This window comes from Peromyscus eremicus, chromosome 14 (genome assembly GCF_949786415.1).
Source record: "Peromyscus eremicus chromosome 14, PerEre_H2_v1, whole genome shotgun sequence".
In the NCBI taxonomy this organism is placed as follows: Eukaryota; Metazoa; Chordata; class Mammalia; order Rodentia; family Cricetidae; genus Peromyscus; species Peromyscus eremicus.
Window position 1 is genome coordinate 49994394 of NC_081430.1, and position 19709 is coordinate 50014102.

Genomic DNA, 19709 nt, shown 5'->3' on the forward strand with positions numbered 1-19709 from the left:
ATGTTTCCTCCCTCGACCCATTTATTGATATCCTAAGTCCTGGTGGAGCTGTATTCAGAGTCAGGTGTTTGGGAAGTCACTAAGGTCTTAAAGAAGGTGGAGTGCCTTTAGCGAGGAATGGCCACTTGAGGACACAGACGGAAGCTGGCAGACATTCTACAATCCAGTAGGACCCAGGCAAGCTGGCACCCTCACCTCAGGCCTGCAGCCTCCAGAGCTGTGAGAGAAAAAGTGTGTTAGGTAAGCCACTCACATGCATCTTGAGCTGGCTAAGACACCTCTGCTGGGACCTTTACTCAACACTGGGAGCCGTGAGAGGGTTTGAGTCTAGAACAGCAAGTACTAAATTAGATTTCCAATGAATCTGTCTGGCTGCTCTACTTAGAACTCAGGGAGTTAGGGCAGACAGGAAGAAGCAGAAAAACCCATGAGGGGGCCATTCCTAACAGGTATCAGGCATGGTTCAGCATTAAGATGGAATCAACTCATACATGCCACAACATGGATAACCTCAGAACATTATGCGGAATGGAAGAAGCCAGACACAAAAGACCACATATGGTATGATCTACATATGTCAAATGCCTCAGAGACATGACGGAAATGTTCTAAAATTAGACTGTGGCAACAGTTGTGTAACTATAAATTTACTCAAAGAAAAATCATTGGTTTGGATTGGGGAGGTGACGGAGCAGACAGTGGGAACGAGTCAGGTACTGTTTTGTGGATGTGGTGGAGAAGATTTGCTGATGGATTCAAAATGAAATCTGAGGTTTGGGGAGCTGGCTCAGTCAGTAAAGGTGCTCACTGACTCAAGTTCAGACCCCCAGAACCCTCACAAAAAGCCAGGCATGGTGGCATGCACCTGTAATGCCAGCATTGGGGAGCAGAAACAGGGGGATGTGTAAGCTCACTGGCCAGCCATTCTAGTCAAATCAGTGAGCTCCAGGATCAGTGAGAACCCTGCCCAAAAGATAGATAGATAGATAGATAGATAGATAGATAGATAGATAGATAGATAGGTAGATAGATAAAAAAGAAGGAAGGAACTAAGGAAGGGAGGGAGGAAGAAGAAAGAAAGAAAAAGGAAGGAAGGAAGGAAGTAGAGAATGCCCAAGGGAGACACATGATGTTGACCTCTGACCTCCACATCCGTGCGCATGTACCTACACCCTCACACACAGTAAAATGGGAAAGGAAAAGAAGAGACAAGGGTTGGTTTAATGGAACAGAGAGTTAAAGCAGCTTGTAACAGTTTCTGTATCTCAGATCCCTGTCTTGGTCTTTTATAAAGGTGAAAAGACACCATTCTATAACAGCTCTATGAAGCATCATATTTCACAGCTGAGAAACAGGAATCTGCTAAAGCACAGAGTGCTAAGTGACTAGCCCAAATCACATGGTTAGGGTGACCCTGAGGAATGGAGTTGACAGATGTTCAGCTGAGAAGCAGCTGTGAGAGGAGAACATGCGTGCAGTGTGGATGGGGATGTCTGGGAGAAGAGAGAGAGTTCAATTTAGGGACTTAAGTTCCAACATGGTGTTTAAAACCATGAGCGTAACCCAAGGACTGCACATAGACAAAGCAGAGAAGTCACCCCGCACCCCAGACCTGATCCCTGGGACTCTCCAAACCACTGCCAAGAGGAATATGTTAGCTATCTTTCTGTCACTGTGAACCGAAAAAAAAAAATCAACTTGAAAGGAGAGCAGGAAGAATTCTTTAACTCAGAAGTTTTGGTCCATGGTCACTTGGCCTCATTCCTTCGGGCTTGTGGCAGCTCAGCGCTTCATGGCTGGGGAGCACATGAAGAGGAAGCTGCCCTAGGGAGAAAAAGAGACAGAGGAAGAGGCTGGGGTCCCAGTGCCCTTGATGACCTAACTCCCTTCCTCTAGGCCCCACCTCTAAAGGTCCCACCACCTCCCAGAAGCACCACAGGCTTCAAGCAAATGCTCTTTGTGGATCACGGAAGATTCAAACTGGAGTGGGAGAGCTGGCCATGGGCTCGTCAAAGAAGCTAGTCCAGGAGTCCATCTAAGGGCAACTCCTAAGCTGCCTGGGGCTTTGGGAGGGCAGGTCTGTATCTGTGGAGAGAAAAGGAGAGGGGACATACGGGGGCAAGGCTGCTGTACCAGGAAGCCCTGGGAAGCAGAACATAGAAGGCGGTTTGGCTTGGAAAGGGAATTCAGTTCTTTCTCAGGATGGAGGGCTGCAGACGGGGCCCAGATCACTGCGCAGTGGGCAGGAGACAACATATGCACAGTCTGGCTTCCACAGGCCACCTGGTTTTCCATTCCAATTTCAGGACGAGCAGAATGTGAAGGCAAAAATACTAGGCTCTAAACATGAGTCACCAATACTAGGTGAGTCTGCGAGCCCAGGCAATGACTAGGATTCCCCTTTGGTCAAGGAGATAAGGTCTCAACACAGAGATTTGGGTAATTCGTGTAATTTGGGTAATTAATTGGTCTGATTTACTCTCATCTGGACCACACAGGTCTGGAAAGTGTTTGAGATACAATTAGAGGTTGCTACATGAGTCCTATCGACTCAGCTTGCGGGAGACTCTTCTTGCATTTACCTGGTGTGGTGTGAATTACTTCATCTGATTTATACAGTAAACATGCAGTGTCTATATTTTCAACTCTGCAGTATATGGAGAACAGCGGACAGGAAGCCACAAGGCTGACTTCTGGTCGTCACAAGGCAATTTATACAGGGCAGACAGTTGGGCAAGTTAATCTGCAAAGTCCCCTGTGAGTTTGTTAGGGCTGACCAAACCAAGAACCACAGACCTGCGATTAAGCAAGTCTATTTTCTCACAATTCTGGTGGCTATAAGTCTGAGATTAAAGTGTTGACAGGGTGTATTTGAGGCCTCTCCCGTGGCTTGCCCATGGCGCTTCTCTCTGTTTTCATGCGGTCTGCGTGAGCCTGTTGGTCCAATCCTATTGGACCAACACCGGCCCTACTGGATGAGGTCCCAACAATACAACTTCATTGGACCTTAAACACACTGGGGTATTTTTGTTGTTGTTGTTTTTGTGCATGTATGTTCATGTATGTCTGAGTTCATCTGTATGAGTACACATGTGCTTGTGTGTGAGGATCAGAGGTTGACAATCAGGTGTCATTCTTCAGGTCCTTGTCTGTCACGTTTCTTTTAGATAGTCTCTCACTGGCCTGTAGCTTGCTAATTCTAGATGAGCTGGCCAGTAAGTCCAAGTGAGTCTGCTGGCCTCTGCCTCCCTACCTCTGGGATTACAAATGTGTGCCTCTGTGCCTGGCTTTTTAAAAATGTGGTTTCTGGGGATCAAACTCAGATCTCTCTGCTTGTGTGGCAAGTACTTTACCCAAATGAGCTGTGTCCTGGCCCTTTAAATCACATCCGAATCCGGCTATGCTATGAAGGATGAGGGGCTGAGAAGGATGATTTGGAGAGGATGCAGTTAGGCTCTCTCTGCCTTGCTAACTCCCCTGGTGGGGATCTCTGGACCTCCACTTTCATAGCTGCTTGGCCTTCCTCCAGTGGGAGCAGTGAGTGCATCAGTGAAGGGACTGATGATATACAAGAAGGGACAACGTGAACTCTCCAGCAAGGGCCCTCCAAGGGACAGCACTCCCTAAGGGGAATTTTCGAAATCTATGTTACGTGTGTGGGGTTGTTAAGATGGTTGGACCCCTGAACATTTAGTGAGCAGGAGCTAGGGAGAAGTGTGGATACGTGAGGGATAGTCCCAAACAATGAACTGAGCTGTCCGTCACGGCTACCTCTGTACATTCGTGTGGTGGGAGAAAATGTTCATAATAATCTAGCATCTAGTTCTATTCCACATATAATCAAAAGGTACAGTGGGCCCCTGGTGTTCATGGATTCACCAACCTCAGAGAGAAAAACATAGCAGAAAATTTGTGTCTATACTGAACCCATATTCTCTTTCTTGTTGTCATTATCCCCTAAACAATTCAGTCCAAGAGACATCACATCCCCTTAGCATTTACTTTGTATCAAGAATCATCAGTAGTGTGAGGTCACTTAAATTATCCAGGAGGATGTTTACAGGTTATGTTGTAAACACAATACTGTTCTGTGTAAAAGAAGTTGGATTTGGGCATCTGTGGGGAATGCTGGAGCCAATTCCCTATGGAAAGACCATATTTCCCTTTGCAAACTGTCAATGCACGCTCTTTGTAGACACGCCTAGCCAGTCAAACCTGGAGGAGGTTGTGTGTTACTTGCTTTAACCCTTTACCAAAACTTAGTTTAGACAACACTTATTTCCTGTGGCACAGGCTCCTGAAGCAGGTCTCTAGGAGCAACAGTGATTGTGGTGCCTGATCCCAAGGCAGTTCTCCTGTTTACGGCATTGTCTCAGCCATGGCCATTCCGTTCATGTCTACAGGTGTCTGCCTCACTGCGTCTTCCAGTATTGCTGGGACATGTGTGACTACAACTTCCTCTCAGTTTTCTACAGTCAACACATTGGATATTGTTTTGAAATGAGTTGAGTGGTTTTATTATCTAAAAACTTCACTTAAAGGTATAGGAGAAGTTTTGAATATATTTTAAAATCAGGGTTGGGACCGTATTACAAGATATTCTAAGACTCCATTCTACACCACCTTTGTCCAAGCAGAGGCTCTCTTGGTGACTGACATTTCTTTACCTTGTTGGTGTCACCAGACCTGGGTGACTTGACTGATGTGGAGCCTTCTTGGAACTAGTCTTGTGCTGTCACCTGAACAGACTGTGAATCAGATGCTAGACTGGTCACTGCCAAGGTTCCTGAACATCTGTCATCCTGCTTTCTGGTGTAAGAGCTGAGAATGAGGGCAGATATCTGGAAGAATAGGTCCTCCGAGCCCAGTTACATATGCCAAACAGTAACAGCCTGAGAAGCCTGGACACCTGGGAGCCCAGACTGGGGCAGTGGTGGGGACTGGATTGTCATCATCAGTTGTCACCGGATAGGGGCAGGGTGTCCACACATGCTGCACTCAGGGACAGGCCAGCTTGTTGTTGTTCCAGTTTCGGCCCAAGCCCAGGAGCCGGCCCCTGCCTCACCTTGGGGCTCCGGGATTAATTAGTAACACAACATATAAATGAGGTCTGGGCCCCTTGGGATGGCTAGCTTCCCCTGGGCACTGCCTCTAAAGAGGTGGATCCTGCCTCTTCCTCCCTGGCTCTTTGGCCTAGGTTCCTCTTCCTGGGTGCACTGATTCAAGATGTCACAAACAATCCACCAGAGCGAAACCTCCTTGGCCTCATGCCAGGACCCCTCCTACACATTAGCCTGTGAGGGCCCCCTTTCCACCTCTTCTCCTCAAGTCAGTCCTACGGGAGACCAGTGAGAACTCCCAGATCCACTTGCCTTCCTCTCTCAGCTCTTCCAGACAGCCACTTCCCTGTCCCAAAGCATCACAGGTCACTGTGCAAATTTCCAGGTCCTACCTCACAGCTACAGATTCCCAGGTGCTAGAGCTACAGTCTCAGGATCAGCACTTTGTTTATTTGTTCGGACAGGGTCTTGTCCATCAGTACTTTGATACAAGCTCCCTAAGTCCTGTGTGTTTGAGAGCCCTTGGCTGTGGAATACATTCCTGAAGCCTTCACGACACCTGTGACATTTGCAGCCGGGATCTAGTCTACCTGCCTAGTTTCCTTTCTCATAACCAGACTCAGGTCGACCTTGGCATTGTTTCCAACCTCATGCGCCCTCTTCTTTCCTGAGCTCTCTGCACACAATCTGTCTCCTGTCTGGATGAACTCATCTCCTTGTCCTTCTAGACTGTTCATATATTTCAGGACAAGGTCAACGGCACAGTTTCTGGAAGCCCTCTCTCCCTCCAAGCCCTGTCATACGTCAATCATCGTCCTCACATTGTTTCGTCCTACACTGTCATACATCAACCATTGTTGTCCTTATCTTGTTTCGTCCTCTTTATTTGGCCCCACACAGCACTAGCCCCATTGGGTACCCACGCCTGGAGTGCAAGGGAAGCTCCTTACCTCTCAAATCCCACGAGCCCAGCCCATTCCTGGTACATGTGCTTGTAAGTGGTCTCTTAGACTCTGCGTTCCCATCTCTGCTTAATTGGCGTTCTGCTTTCTGCTGTTGGGCTTTGTGTAAACCTCCTTCATTAAAAAAGCAGTTCCTTTGTCTCCTATGTGTGGTTCATATTTAGCCAAAGAGATTTATCTCTCCAATAAACGCCACTCTGCAGGCCGCCACATTCATCTGCTGTTCCTACAGGGAAATGAAAGCCAGACCCAGGATGTACCCAGAACCCCTGTGTTGTTGAATGCAGGAGAAAAGGACCATGGGAATTTCCAGAAATCTTACTGCCAGCTGGTTGGTGATCAAGGCAACGTCCCTGGCATTTGTCCCAAAGCATCACAGGTCACTGTGCAAATTTCCAGGTCCTACCTCACAGCTACCTCCATGTTTATAGGGCTACGTGAGATTCCTGGTGGAGGTGATGGTGGTGGTGTGGCGTGGAGCTATTTCCTTTGTTCTGTTGACAGCCTTAATTTTTAATATGAGAGGAGATGGTTTATGATCTAAGAGAGTGGGTTCACCTGTCAGGGAAGGTAGAGATGACAGGCATGGTTGTCAGCAAACTCATCATTCCATAAGGGACCAAGTTGGTCCTGCAGGCTCCAAGCTACAGAACGACACAGCTGCAGAGGACACCTGGCTCCTGGGATGTGGGACAATTGTCTTCTATGGTACATTTGGGTACAAGGTAGTGTGGAGAAGCCAGTGGGTTCGAAATCCACGTGCACATGTGCACACATGTTTGTGTTACCAGAGAACAGCCTTGGATGTGGTCTCTCAGGTGCTAGCCACTTGGCTATTTTTGAGACATAGTTTCTTTCTCTCTCTTTCACTGGCCTGAAACTTGTTAAGCAGGCTGGACTGGCTAGCTAGAAAGCCCCAGGGAGCCACTTGTCTCTACCTCCCCAGTGCTGGAAATACAATCATGCCACCACTTCTGGATTTGTTTGTTTTCCAGATAGAGTCAAATGTAGCCCAGGATGGCCTCAAATTCTCTATGTAGCTGAAGATGACCTTGAACTCTTCTTTAAAACTTCAATTTATTTATTTATTTATTTATTTATTTATTTATTTATTTATTTATTTATTTATTTATGTGTGTGTGTGTGTGTGTGTGTGTGTGTTGCGGAGTGGGTTGCTTGTGCCATGAGGTGTGTGTGGCAGTCAGGAGAAAACGTATGGGAGTCACTTCTTGACTTCCACCATGCAGGGCCTGGGGATTGAACTCAAGTTGTCAGGTTTGGTGGCAGACACCTTTACCCACTGAGCCATCTCCCTGGCCCTGGCTTTGTTTCTAAATTTTATTATTTATATATTTTTGAGACATGGTCTTAACTATAGAGGCCTAGCTAGCCTGGGAATCACTGTAGATCAGACTGCCATCAAGCTCACAGAGATCTGTCTACCTCTGCCTCCCAAGAGCTGGGACTAACGGGATGTACCACTACAGCCAGCTGACAAAAACAACGACAACATGGGGTCCTGGGATACAACTCTGTTCCTCGTGCTTGTAAAACAAGCACTTTACTGACAGCACTGTTCCCAGCCCTGACTCTCCTGTTCAAGGATTTCTGCAGCTAAGCTGATTTCACAGACAGACAGGGGCAACTGGCCTGGTGAAGAGGTTGTCATATTCTCTGCTGCTGCATCAGAAGCTTGGGGGATGGAGAGGCGTGCAGGGCTGGCACTCACTGGCCTGGCTGTGTGCTGAGTGGGACACACAGTGTCGTCTTCCTCCCAGCCATCTACAACTTCTGAGCAAACAGGGAACTTTGAAGATCACCTTGCTTGACTTCTCTGTCCCATGCTTGAATTCCCTCTGTGACAGCCCCAGCAAATGATGATTATCTAGCCCTTGTACAATCATGTCCCATGCCAGAAAACTCATTACCTTCCCTGGCGGCCCATTTCATTTCCAGACCGCTCTCCCAGCCAGTGTTCTCACAGGTGAGGCAGACACTTGCTTCCTGTAACTGTATAGGATGGCCTCGCTGCAGCATTTAGAGAAGACCTTCAGATTGGAAGTGTCCCCATTCCTGGGTCCCCACACGCTACTTCTGTGGGTGGCAAGAACCTGTAATTTTCATCCTTCTCACACACGGTGAAGATGCCTGGCAAAGCCATTGGAGACAAGATTCCTGTTGGAATAGCTCATTTCTTCATTTATTTCTCCCCAAAGTAAGGACCACCATCTACACTACCCACACCAAAATGCTGCCTGATAACCACCTCAGGACTTGGTGCCATGTTGGGTACCTTGGCACAATCTGATGTTTATCAAATGGCTGCAAGGAGAGATAGAGGAGGGGTTGAATGGGCGAGTGGCTGAGTGAAGGAAGAGATTTATGGATGGAATGAAGAAATGAGTGACTTACTAAGAAGAGAATGCCATCCTGGAAATGTGTAGGGACAGCAACATCCATGGAACCTTCTTTATATCAACATCAAGATGGGTAAGAGAGGTTGAGGCAAAGAGTGAAGCATTAACAAAGAGGATACATTATATATATATATATATATATATATATATATATATATATATATATATATATCTCACCAAATGTTGGAAGCAAGATGAATTCAAATTTCTCCTCTCTGATGCCTGTTCAAATCTGTCACATGGTCAGTCACCACTGGCATAGAGAAGAGGCAACTGGAAGGCATGTTAGTGGCCAGTGGGTTGTGCCATATTGTCCAGTAAGGAGCCAGAGATGAAAGCAACTCCTGACATCTTTAGTGCCAGAGACAGTCTGTGGTCCCCATCTCAGCTCTTAGCTGGTCCCTCTTTTCAACCACGCTTTATTTGCTCAGAGATTATTTTGTTTTACCCTAAATCTCTTTTGCGTTTGTTCTAAAATCTCCACTGGGCATTCATCACGCAGACCCAGGTTTGGATTCTGGAGAAAACATCCATTCATTCATCTCCAGCTTTCTATTTGGCCACACCTGGGGGCTAGCTATGATGAAGCGGGCTTTGGGGGTCCATGGATGAGACACGGCCCCTTCCCTAGAAGAATCTGTCTGGAGGGAATGACTCATGAATAAACAAAAGGCAATGTGTTGGTACTGTGAAGCGGAAGTGGGTGCGCCAAGGAGGGACCCAGAGGCCGGATAAAGTCGTCAAGTTGTCTTATCTCATTTTGTGGTTCAATCACAGAATGGCATAGGCTGGTTAATTTATAATGAACAGAAGTTTATTCGTCTCATAGTTTTGGAGGCTAGGAAGTCCAAGAACAAAGGGCTGCACCTGGTGAAGGCCTCAGGCTACAGCATCGTTACAAGGTAGAAAGCATTCCGTGACGTGTGTGGGGGTGGGGAGGAGAGAGTGAAAGTGAGAGCAAGACAGAGAATATGAGCCGAACACATTCTTCTCTTTAAAACCAGGAATCCACTTCTACCATAAGAGGATGCCTAGGTTGTTTTCTATTACTGTGGTAGTCACCAGGACTGATGGTAACATGCAGAGTAAGGGTGTATCTGGCTTACACGCTCTAAGCACATGGTTCTTGAAGGACTCCAAAGGCAGGGCAGGAGCCTGGAGGTACAACTGAAGCAGAGACTGGGGAGGAATGCTGATTCCTGGCCTGCTCCTCACTGCTTGCTCAGTCTCAGTCTGCTTTCTTACACACCCCCAGGACAACCTGCCCAGGAGTGGCACCACCAACAGTAGGCTGGGTCCTTTCCTAGCAATCATTAACCAAGAAGATGCTTCATAGACAGATTGATGGAGGTAATTCAGTAATTAATAATCATCATTCTGGATGATTTTAGTCTGTGTCAAGTTGATAAATGAACTAACCAGCACACAACATTAATCTGTTCCACTCATTTGAGTGTCAAGTCTCAACACTGTTACACTGAAAATTCTAACACACATAGGACATAGGGACACCATGGAAAGGGCCTTGAAGGACCAATAGGAGTTTGCTACCACCTACACATGGCAGGCATTTGAAGCAGAGAAAATGTATTTGCTAAGGCAGCAAGCTTGAAAAGACTCAGTTTATCTATAGCTCAAGGTCAGGAGCAATGTGGGCTGTGTCTCCACACAGGAACCAGGGTCACAGGGCCTGGGGTCTTCAACCAGGGAGAAGTGTACGATTGCCTCCCCCATTCTATGACTGGCTGTTCTTGTGTCCTGATGAGATTCTGAGCAGCAAAACCTGAGAAAATGAATGTAGTAAAAGGAGAAGTCTCTCAAAAACCTGCTTTATGCTGGGGGTGGGGGTGGGGGTGCACGCCTTTAATCCCAGCACTTGGAAGGCAGAGGCAAGTGGATCTCAGTGAGTTCAAGGCCAGCCTGGCCTACAAAGTGAGTTCCAGGACAGCCAGGACTGTTACACAGAGAAACCCTGTCTTGAAAAACCAAACAAAAACAAACAAACAAACCAAAAAAGCCCCTGTTTACAACTTAGTAGCTGTAAATTGAGAGTGAGCTGTAAGTCCTATGACTATTGTAGGAGACGTAATGGTTTGCAAATATTTGAAACTATGTTTTTGACTTTCACTTTGGGCTTTAGTATGGAGGCTAAACAATTCTCCACTTGTGTATCTAATAAATGAGCTAACATCAGACATTAGTCTCTCTTTGATTTTTTTAAATTTGTATATGTGTGTTCACGTACGTGCACTCACAAGCACATGTGTATATCCGTGTGTGTGTTTGCACATGTTTGTGTGTGGGTATGGAGGCCTGAAATTGATGTCTGGCATCTTCCCCAGTTGTTCTCCATCTATTTTTTTTTTTGACAGGTTTTGCAGCTAGCACACACCACTTCCTCTAGACTGGCCAGCCAGTCTCTGGGGCCGTCCGGTGTCTGCCTCTCCAGCATTGACATTACAGCTATGTACTGCTGTGCTGGGGTTTTTATGTGGACACTGGGTGTCTGAATTCAGTTCTTTATATTTGCATGGCAAACACTTTACCAATTAATCCATCCCCTCTTCTTCTTTCTTTCTTTTTTTTTTTTTTAAGTCCTCTAACAATCTCTATGTGGAACCTAGGCTGCAGATGATGAGACTCTGCGATTTCAATCCAAAGATGGGCCACATCTGACCTGTGACCAATTCCCAGCAGTCATTGTGCACATGGGTTGCAGAGACATCCGGGCAGCTTGTCCACTGCCTAACAGAGCACTGAAACAATCTAATAAATAAGAAATACAGTGCCACCGTCAGAGGCTTGGATGGAGGTTGGAGCTAGCCAGAGAAGTAATTTGGGCAGTAAATCCTGTGAATTCCCATTACCCGCCCACCCCCCTTCAGACGAGCTAAAAATAGAAGCCTCAAATAAATATATATCAGAGGTAAGAAAAAAAAAGAAAGGGGTGATTTAGAAGGAATTGTTGGTGGTCAGCCTAAACCAAAAGTGTGGAGATTAGAACCAGATTATAATCATGAGATACTACAGTGTTTTCCAACAAGGTAGTTGGGGAATAAACATTACTGTGTTCTCTAAAAACAAGTCAAGACAAGCAAGGTGAAAAGCTAGGGATGTATGAGCTGCTGGCCATTTGTCTGCTGGGTCCTTGAGAACTCCTATGGAAATTCTAGCAGGAGAATACAGCTACTTTACCCCAGACAGAAGGTCAGCCAGCAGCTCTGGCAGAGGCACAGGGAGACAGAAGGCAGGAGGAGGAGGTCTGCTGTCTGGGTTACGGCTCCTGATGCTGTCGTAAAATGTTCTCACACAAACAAGGGAGGGGGTCCACTTTGGTTCCCAGTTCCAAGGTATTGTTCACCATGATGGGGAAGCCATGGCAGCAGGCACTGTGGAGGCTAGCCACATTGCATACAAAGTCAGGTAGCAGAGAGGGATGTTGCTAGTGGCAGCTCCATTCAGTTCTGGATCCCAGCCTGTGGAATGGTGCCACCCACGGCTCAAGTGGCCCTTGAACTCAATGAACCTAACCTAGGTAATCCTTCACAACTGTGCTCAGAGACTTGCCCCCTCAGCGATTCTGGTCATTAATTCTAGTCTGTCAAATTGACAGTCAGTATTAACTATCACACCTGCCTAGCCAACCAGATCTGCTGAACCAATCCTGACAGCTGACAGGTGACCAATGTCATAACTAGATGCCCTCACTTCCTTGGCTGCCACTGCCGGGACATCCTATGGTCTGAATACGATTAGCAATGACCATGATGAGGGCATCTTGGTTCTGATCCTGCAACCCATCTGGCTTCCCCATCCACGCATCCAAAGATCACTAGCGACCTTCCTGTTGATAAGGTCAATGGACACTTTCTTTGGTTTTCTCTCCACTGCATGTGGCTCTGTTGTGGACCCTTCCTTCCTTAGGTTTCAACATGCCTTACCTTATGTGTTTCTCACTTCTCATCCCTGTAACACGAATCTTAAAAGGTCTTATTAATAAAAACAAACCTGGAGCTGGGTATTGGGGTGAATGCTGGAAGATCAGAGAAGCAGAACAAGCCACAGCTACCTCACCTCGCCAATTTCTCAGCTGATCCTGTTTCCTCAGACTGGAAGCCTCTCAGTCCTCATCCCAATGGATCTCAGCTGAACTGCTGCTCAAAAGCCTAAAAGCTTAATCAGCTCTAGTTCCTGGTCCTCACACCTTATATACCATTCTGCCTCTTGCCATCACTTCCTAGGATTAAAGGCTCTTGTTACCACACCTGGCTGTTTCCAGTGTGGCCTTGAACTCACAGAGATCCAGGCAGATCTCTGCCTCTGGAATGCTAGGATTAAAGGTATGCTACCACTGCCTAACCTCTATGTTAATATTATGGCTGTTCTGTTCTCTGACCCCCAGATAAGTTTATTGGGGTGCACAATATATCAACCACACATCCCTGTGTTCTTAGTAGCCTTTGCCGGCTCCTTGCCTTCTACTTGTGCATAGACATCACTGGAAAACTGCCCCTTTGCTCTGTCCTTACTCTTCATCCTCCAAGCACCTTTGAGACTCCCAACTTTCTGCCCTCACCCAGTATATGTCTTAGCTCCTAACTGTTCTAGTTACTCAGCACAGCTGCTGCTAGCCCCATGTGGCTATTCAAATTCCATTTTCTTTTAAAATGTATTATTTTAAAATTTTTAATGTATAATTTTTAAGAATTTCTATACATTCTTTTTATGTGTGTGAGTTTTGTTTAGCCTGCCTGTTTGTTCGTGTCCCACATGAATGCCTGGTGCCATTAGAGGTCAGAAGAGGACACTGGATCTCTTGGAACTGGAGTTACAGATGGTTATGAGCCCCACATGTAAGTACAGGGAATCAAATCCAGATCCTCTACAAGAAAAATAAATAAGTGCTTTAACCACTGAGCCATCTTTCCAGCTCCTCAAATACTGATTCTTGAAGTAAAATTGAGGCCTAGCAAGATGGCTCAGCAGGAAAAGGCACTTGCCACCAGGCCTGATGACCTGAGTTCAATCCCTGGGATGCTCATAGTGGAAGAAAGGAACCAACTTAGCAAGTTGTTCTCAGACTACCACACCTTATGCCATGGTACATGTATACCCACACACAACATACATACATGAACACATACGCATATAAGCTGAATTTTGAGGGTTTGTTAGTGGCATAAATCAACCATTTTGGACAGCATTATTCAGCTTTTATTGCCCTTGGGTATTCTGCAAGCACCTCACTGTTATGTCTCATTGCCAGGCGGTGGTGGCACAAGCCTTTAATTCCAGCACTCAGAAGGCAGAGGCAGGTGGATTTCTGTAAACTCAAAACCAGCCTGGTCTACAAAGTGTACTCCAGGACGGCCAAGGCTATAAAGAGAAACCTGTCTTGAAAAACTAAAAACAAAACAAAACAAAAAGTATATTACTCATAGACTATTGGGATGCATGAAAAAGAGGGTAAGTAAACAGAGATAAGAGAGAGGGATGACAGATTGGCTTTCGTTGTTAAGTAGCATACAACCCACTATGAGTGAGCTTAAGTGACTAGGGGGGAGTTGATTGTTTCTTACACTAAATGGAGCACGGGTTTTGCTTGAAGCTTTAATCAAGCAACTGGTCAGTGTTTTCAAAGGCCATCTCTCTGCACACACACACACACACACACACACACACACACACACACACACAGAGTGTAGACTATGCAAAAGTAAGCATCACCTTGGACATAGAGTAGTTGCCAGTAGCTCCCGGAGTGGGGATATTCCTCATTCCTATCTCAAGGGGACAATGGGTCTTCTGCAAATGTCTCCCCATACCTGAGCCTAGGCCAGGGTCACCAAAAGCAGTGCTTGGCTCAGTCTTGGGTTTCATTTTGGTCTCTGGAATCATGTAGAAGTAGCTATTTCTGACTCAAAAAGACTCTCAGGCAGAAATTGGAGGCTGCTGGGGAGTGAGAAGAAGAACATTAATCCCAAGGAAGACCCACAGATGCCCAATAGAGGGAGGAGGGGTAGACCTGAAGAGAGAGAAGTGGGGTTGGACTGCATGGCCTATCTTCTTAGAATCTGTGAGGACTTGGCTCTGTAGGTCGCCTGGAACAGCCAGTCCGAGGCTGGAGCAGAACCACATGCTAGAACCACAGTAGATTCAGTGTGTAGACTGGCTCCTTCCACCTTGTATGTGTCCTAGGAAAAGCATTCTTTCCTCAGATGCAGAATTAATGGTTTTCCAAGGTGCACAGAGGACCAGCAAATGGGTGTTTCTCTCAAATATCAAAATACACAGGCTGGGAAGGTGACTTAGTAGTTAAGAACACTTGTTGCTCTTATAGAGTACCTAAGTTCCATCTCCAGCGTCACACAGGGCAGCTCACAACCATCTACAACTCAGATTCAGGAGTTCCAACACCCTCTCTGGCATCTGTGGGTACCTGCACACCTGTGGCACTCGTGCATACACACACACACACACACACACACACACACACACAAATAAAAATATATTTTAAAATACAGTGATGAAATCGATCAGTGATGGCACACACCTTTGTTTCCAGCACTCAGTAGGCAGAAGCAGGCGGATATCTGTGAGATTGGGGCCAGCCTAGTCTGCAGAGTGAGATCCAGGACAGCCAGGGTTACATAGAGAAACCCTGTCTTGAAAAAAACAAACAAACAAAATACAGTGATGAAAAAAAGAAGCCACGAATTTTAAAGAGATCAAGGAGGGGTGTATGGGAGGATTTGGAGGAAGAAAAGGGAAATATTTATATTATATATGTAATTATATTATAATTTTTTAAATGTAAAAGGAATGAAGAACATGTATATTAGACATTTTCTATATTTTCTCTCAAATTATGGAAATACGTAGCAAAGATTCAGGGGAAGAATCAGGTGAGTAGTGGTGTGTGTAGGGAGTGGGGTGAGGTAATTCGGCCAAAAAAGACATTTGCCACACCAAACCCGACCACCTGTGTTTCATTCCTCAGACCCACATGGCACAAAAAGAAAACAGCTCTGAAAGTTGTCCCTTGACCTCCCTATGAATGCCACGGCATGCGTGCACGCACAGTAACACTAGAGGATAGAGTGGCAAACATCTCCAGTTGACACCAAGCAAGAACAAGACCCCTCTCATGACAGCATGAGAAGCTAATGATGTGTCAAAATGGGAACATCTTTTCTGTAATTTTTACTGCTGCTGCTTTCTTTCATTTGTTTGCCTTGAATCCACATCACCTCTAACAAAAGCACCATATTCCTTAACGTTCTGGCAAAAACACTCTTCAGTTCTCAGGGCCGAGGCTGGTAAAGCCACCTCTTTAGAAAGTACGTATTAAGATAAGCATTCAAATGGATCAGCAACACAGAATGGGCTTCCTAAGCACAGTGTGCACAGAGCGAGAGTGGCCCTGCAAACTCCACCAACAATAGCGACTTTGTTCAGAGAGCTTTATGAACCCCATTTAGCATTAAGTAGATTGTCACACCTGGAGGAGTTCCAACAGAGGGGCTTCAATTTTCTTATAAGTAATATAGAGTGCTGGGAAAAATAGGCTTGAGGACATTGCAATTCCTTTCTTGCACAAATACAGAAAAAAAATATTTTTCTTTGAAGTTGCTTAAGGTTATTTCTTTTTTTTTTTTCTTTTTCCAAAGGCAGAACATTTGAAATGTGTCCGTGGCAGGAAGCCTTTCTGACAATTATTTATGAACCCCTGTGAATTGGTGAAATGGGAAAGACAGCCACAGTTATGGGTAAAATGGTGTCTCTTAGCAAGGTATGTTAAGATAGAAGTCGCTGTACCAGTGAAAGTGATCTTAATTGGAAAGAGGGTCTTGGCAGATGTCATCAAGTTAAGATGAGGGAGGCTGAGTACAAACCCAGTGGCAGATGTCTTTATAAGGTGAGACCATTTGGATTTCAAGATCTAGACCCAGAGAGGAAAGCAGAAGGCGATGACTGGGACAGACCAGAGTGGCACAGCTGCCAGCCGAGAGACGAGAGACACCAAGGATGCCCTCAGCTACCGGAACCCAGGTAGAAACCTAGGAAACCAGGCAGGACTCTTCCCAAGACCCTTCAGACAGAGCATGTTCCTGCGGCTGCCTGGATCTTACTTCCTGCCTCTAGGACCAAGGAAAATGACCTTCTATTGTCTTGGGCTACCCTGAATGTGGACATTGGTTGAGGCAGCCCTAGACACCCTGAGTCCTAAGGTATTTTGGCACTTTTATTTATTTAAAACACACACACACACACAGAAAGAGAGAGAGAGACAGAGACAGAGACAGAGACAGAGACAGCAGACACAGAGACACAGAGACACAGAGACACACACACAGAGAGAGTTGTGTGTGTGATTTATGCATCCATGTACACATGTGTGTGTAATTTGTGTGCCCTTAAGTGGATGTAGAGACCAGAGGTAGACAGACATTTGTTGTTCTCTGCTTTATTCCTTTTAGACAGGGTCTCTTACTGAATCTGAAGTCACCATTTTTAGCAAGGCTGATGCCAGCAAGCTCCAACAATCTTCCTGTCTCTGTCCCACCCTCTCCCAGCCCTGATGTTACAGGCACATGTGACCATACCTGGCAGCAGCTTCTTCTTCTTCTTCTTCTTCTTCTTCTTCTTCTTCTTCTTCTTCTTCTTCTTCTTCTTCTTCTTCTTCTTCTCCTTCTCCTTCTCCTTCTCCTTCTCCTTCTCCTTCTCCTTCTCCTTCTCCTTCTCCTTCTCCTTCTCCTTCTCCTTCTCCTTCTCCTTCTCCTTCTCCTTCTTCTCCTTCTTCAATGCATGCATGAGGATATGAATGCAGACTCTCATGCTGGTGTAGCAAGTGCTTACCCACTGAACCACCTTCTCTGCCCTCTAAGGTCTTTTGGATATAGTAAGACATAGAAGCCTTTTCTCCTTGGTTCCTCAGAGAAACATGTGTCCTCAGCCAACTGACCCCAATGTCTCACAAATACCACTCTGTCACTGTGCCCTTTTGCTGACTCCCAACCTCAATTAATCTCTCACTTTGTGAGCACACTCTCATCAATAGGAAAACAGGGTTCAGCCTGGAAAAGGAGATTCAAATAGAGACACAATATAGGATCTGGGTTTCTGAATAGGAATTCATTTCAGAACCCAGGCTTTGACAGGGGAGATTTGTACCATTATTTCTGGGGACTGTGGATGAGACATTTAGCTCTATGAACCTCAGCCTGTTCATTTGTACAATGTCTCTGTAACTCCTGCCCAGCCATTTCCTTGTCTTGGTTGGGTATCAGATGAGAGAATAGGGGCCAGTTATTTCAAAATGGGGATTACCTATGAGGGCATTGCTTTCCCCAGAGTGGCCACAAGCCCAGTTTCTTGGGGAAGGAAGACAAGAGGGAGGGAGAAGCAAGTGGGATTTATTATCCGGGTCTGCCTGCTTCTCACTCAGTGTTCAGAGAACGTAGACAGACCAGTCAAAGCAGAGAAGACCTCCAACCAGAAGCTGAATCTCCAAAGCTGAAGCCCCACTCTCGCCTTCTTGCTGATACCCCCACTCCCAACCTGCTCCACTGATATTATCTTTACATTATATGTGACTGTGTGACTGTGTGTGTGTGTGTGTGTGTGTGTATGTGTGAGTGTGTGTGAGAGTGTGCGTGTTTGCTTGTGTATGCATGTGTGTTGAGTGTGTGCATGTGTATGCATATAGAAGCCAGAAGTCAACACTGGGCATTTTTATCTATCATTCTAGACCCTAAATTTTGAGACAGGGTCTCTCACTGGAGCTTGACAGAGTTGCCAGACTGTCTGGCCAGCAAGCCCCTGGAATCCCCATCTCTGCCACTCCAACACTGTACAGACAGGGACACCTGTACTCAACTGTCACATCGGGGCTGGGGATCAGAACTCAGGTCCTGATGTTTGCATGGCAGGCACTTTCCCTCCTGAGCCATGTCCTCAGCCTTCTACACTATTCTTTTAATTGGGGAAACTTAGGGCCCTACTCCCTCTCCAACCCTGTCCCCTCTCTGCCCTCGGCTGCTTCTCATCCTCTCTCCCTGTCTCAAACCTCATCTTCTCTTTGAAAAGTTTTGAGTAGAATGAAGCCACTGTTCTCAGAGGCTCAACATAAAGAGCTCACTATGCACTTCAGCAGAAATTATCCCCTTTGAAGAATCCTCACTTTAATCTCCTCCAAGGCAGGTCTTTGTGGTAAATAGAACAAAATGACACAATATGCTTCACACTAAAAGCCTTATTAAGGAGCATTCAGAAAATCTTGCAATTCTCTCGTAATTAAAAGCATAATTAATTGGGTGGGTGATTTTTTTAAATAGTTATTTGGTGATTAGAAGCAATCAAATATTTCAGATGATCTAGTCAACTTTGTGCAGGGTGGTTAGCACCCCTAAATGTGACTTAAATATAAATATATCTTGGCTGAGTTAACACATGGCCTCTTACACCTATGATAAGAGTTTTGTGACAGATTCGGTCACATCCATGGAAGCATCTTTCTTTTTCTTCTGGGGTCTCTCCTGATACATTGAAGACATCTAAAGGCCAGCTTGTGGGTCAAGGAGAGAGAGCTATGGATTAGGAGCATCCCACCCTTTGCAATAGTAACCAGCACCCCAGGCTTCACCACCCCTCAACTATGAGAATTCAGAAGAGTGTGAGGTCACTGGGTTCTTGGCAGGAGAGGAGAGCACAGTGATGCCCCTACTTATCTGCTTCACCCACCGGAGAAAATGAATCAGAATGGTCTTGGAAGCAAGTCACACATGTACACATGGGAAGTGATGGCCTCTGTGTAGCTGGTGACCCCAGAGACATCTGAACAGGATTGGGAGGATACTATTGTTTTCTTTAGCTTAAACTTCAGGTGAACCTCAACCCTGCCCTTCAGGAACTGGTCTACACATGCACATCTGCTATAGTTTGAGTCATGTACAGAAAACTTGATCCTGTTGGAGACTTCAAACGGTGGTGGGACTTTTAAGAGATGGGGCTATGGGAGGCTAGAACTGGATCCTTCCTGGGGCTGGCTTTCTCTTTGGCTAGAGATTCTCTCCTCACACCAGCCCTTGTAGTAATTCTGTCCACCACAAGACAATATAACTATCAGGAGGCCTAACCAGATCTGGCACCACGCTAAACAAATGAGCAAAATAAACCTTTTTTTTTTTTCTTTATACAGGTCCCTACCTCGGGTGCTTTGTTATAGTCATTTTTTATCATCCAACTGAAACTTTTGGTCCTTCTGACAT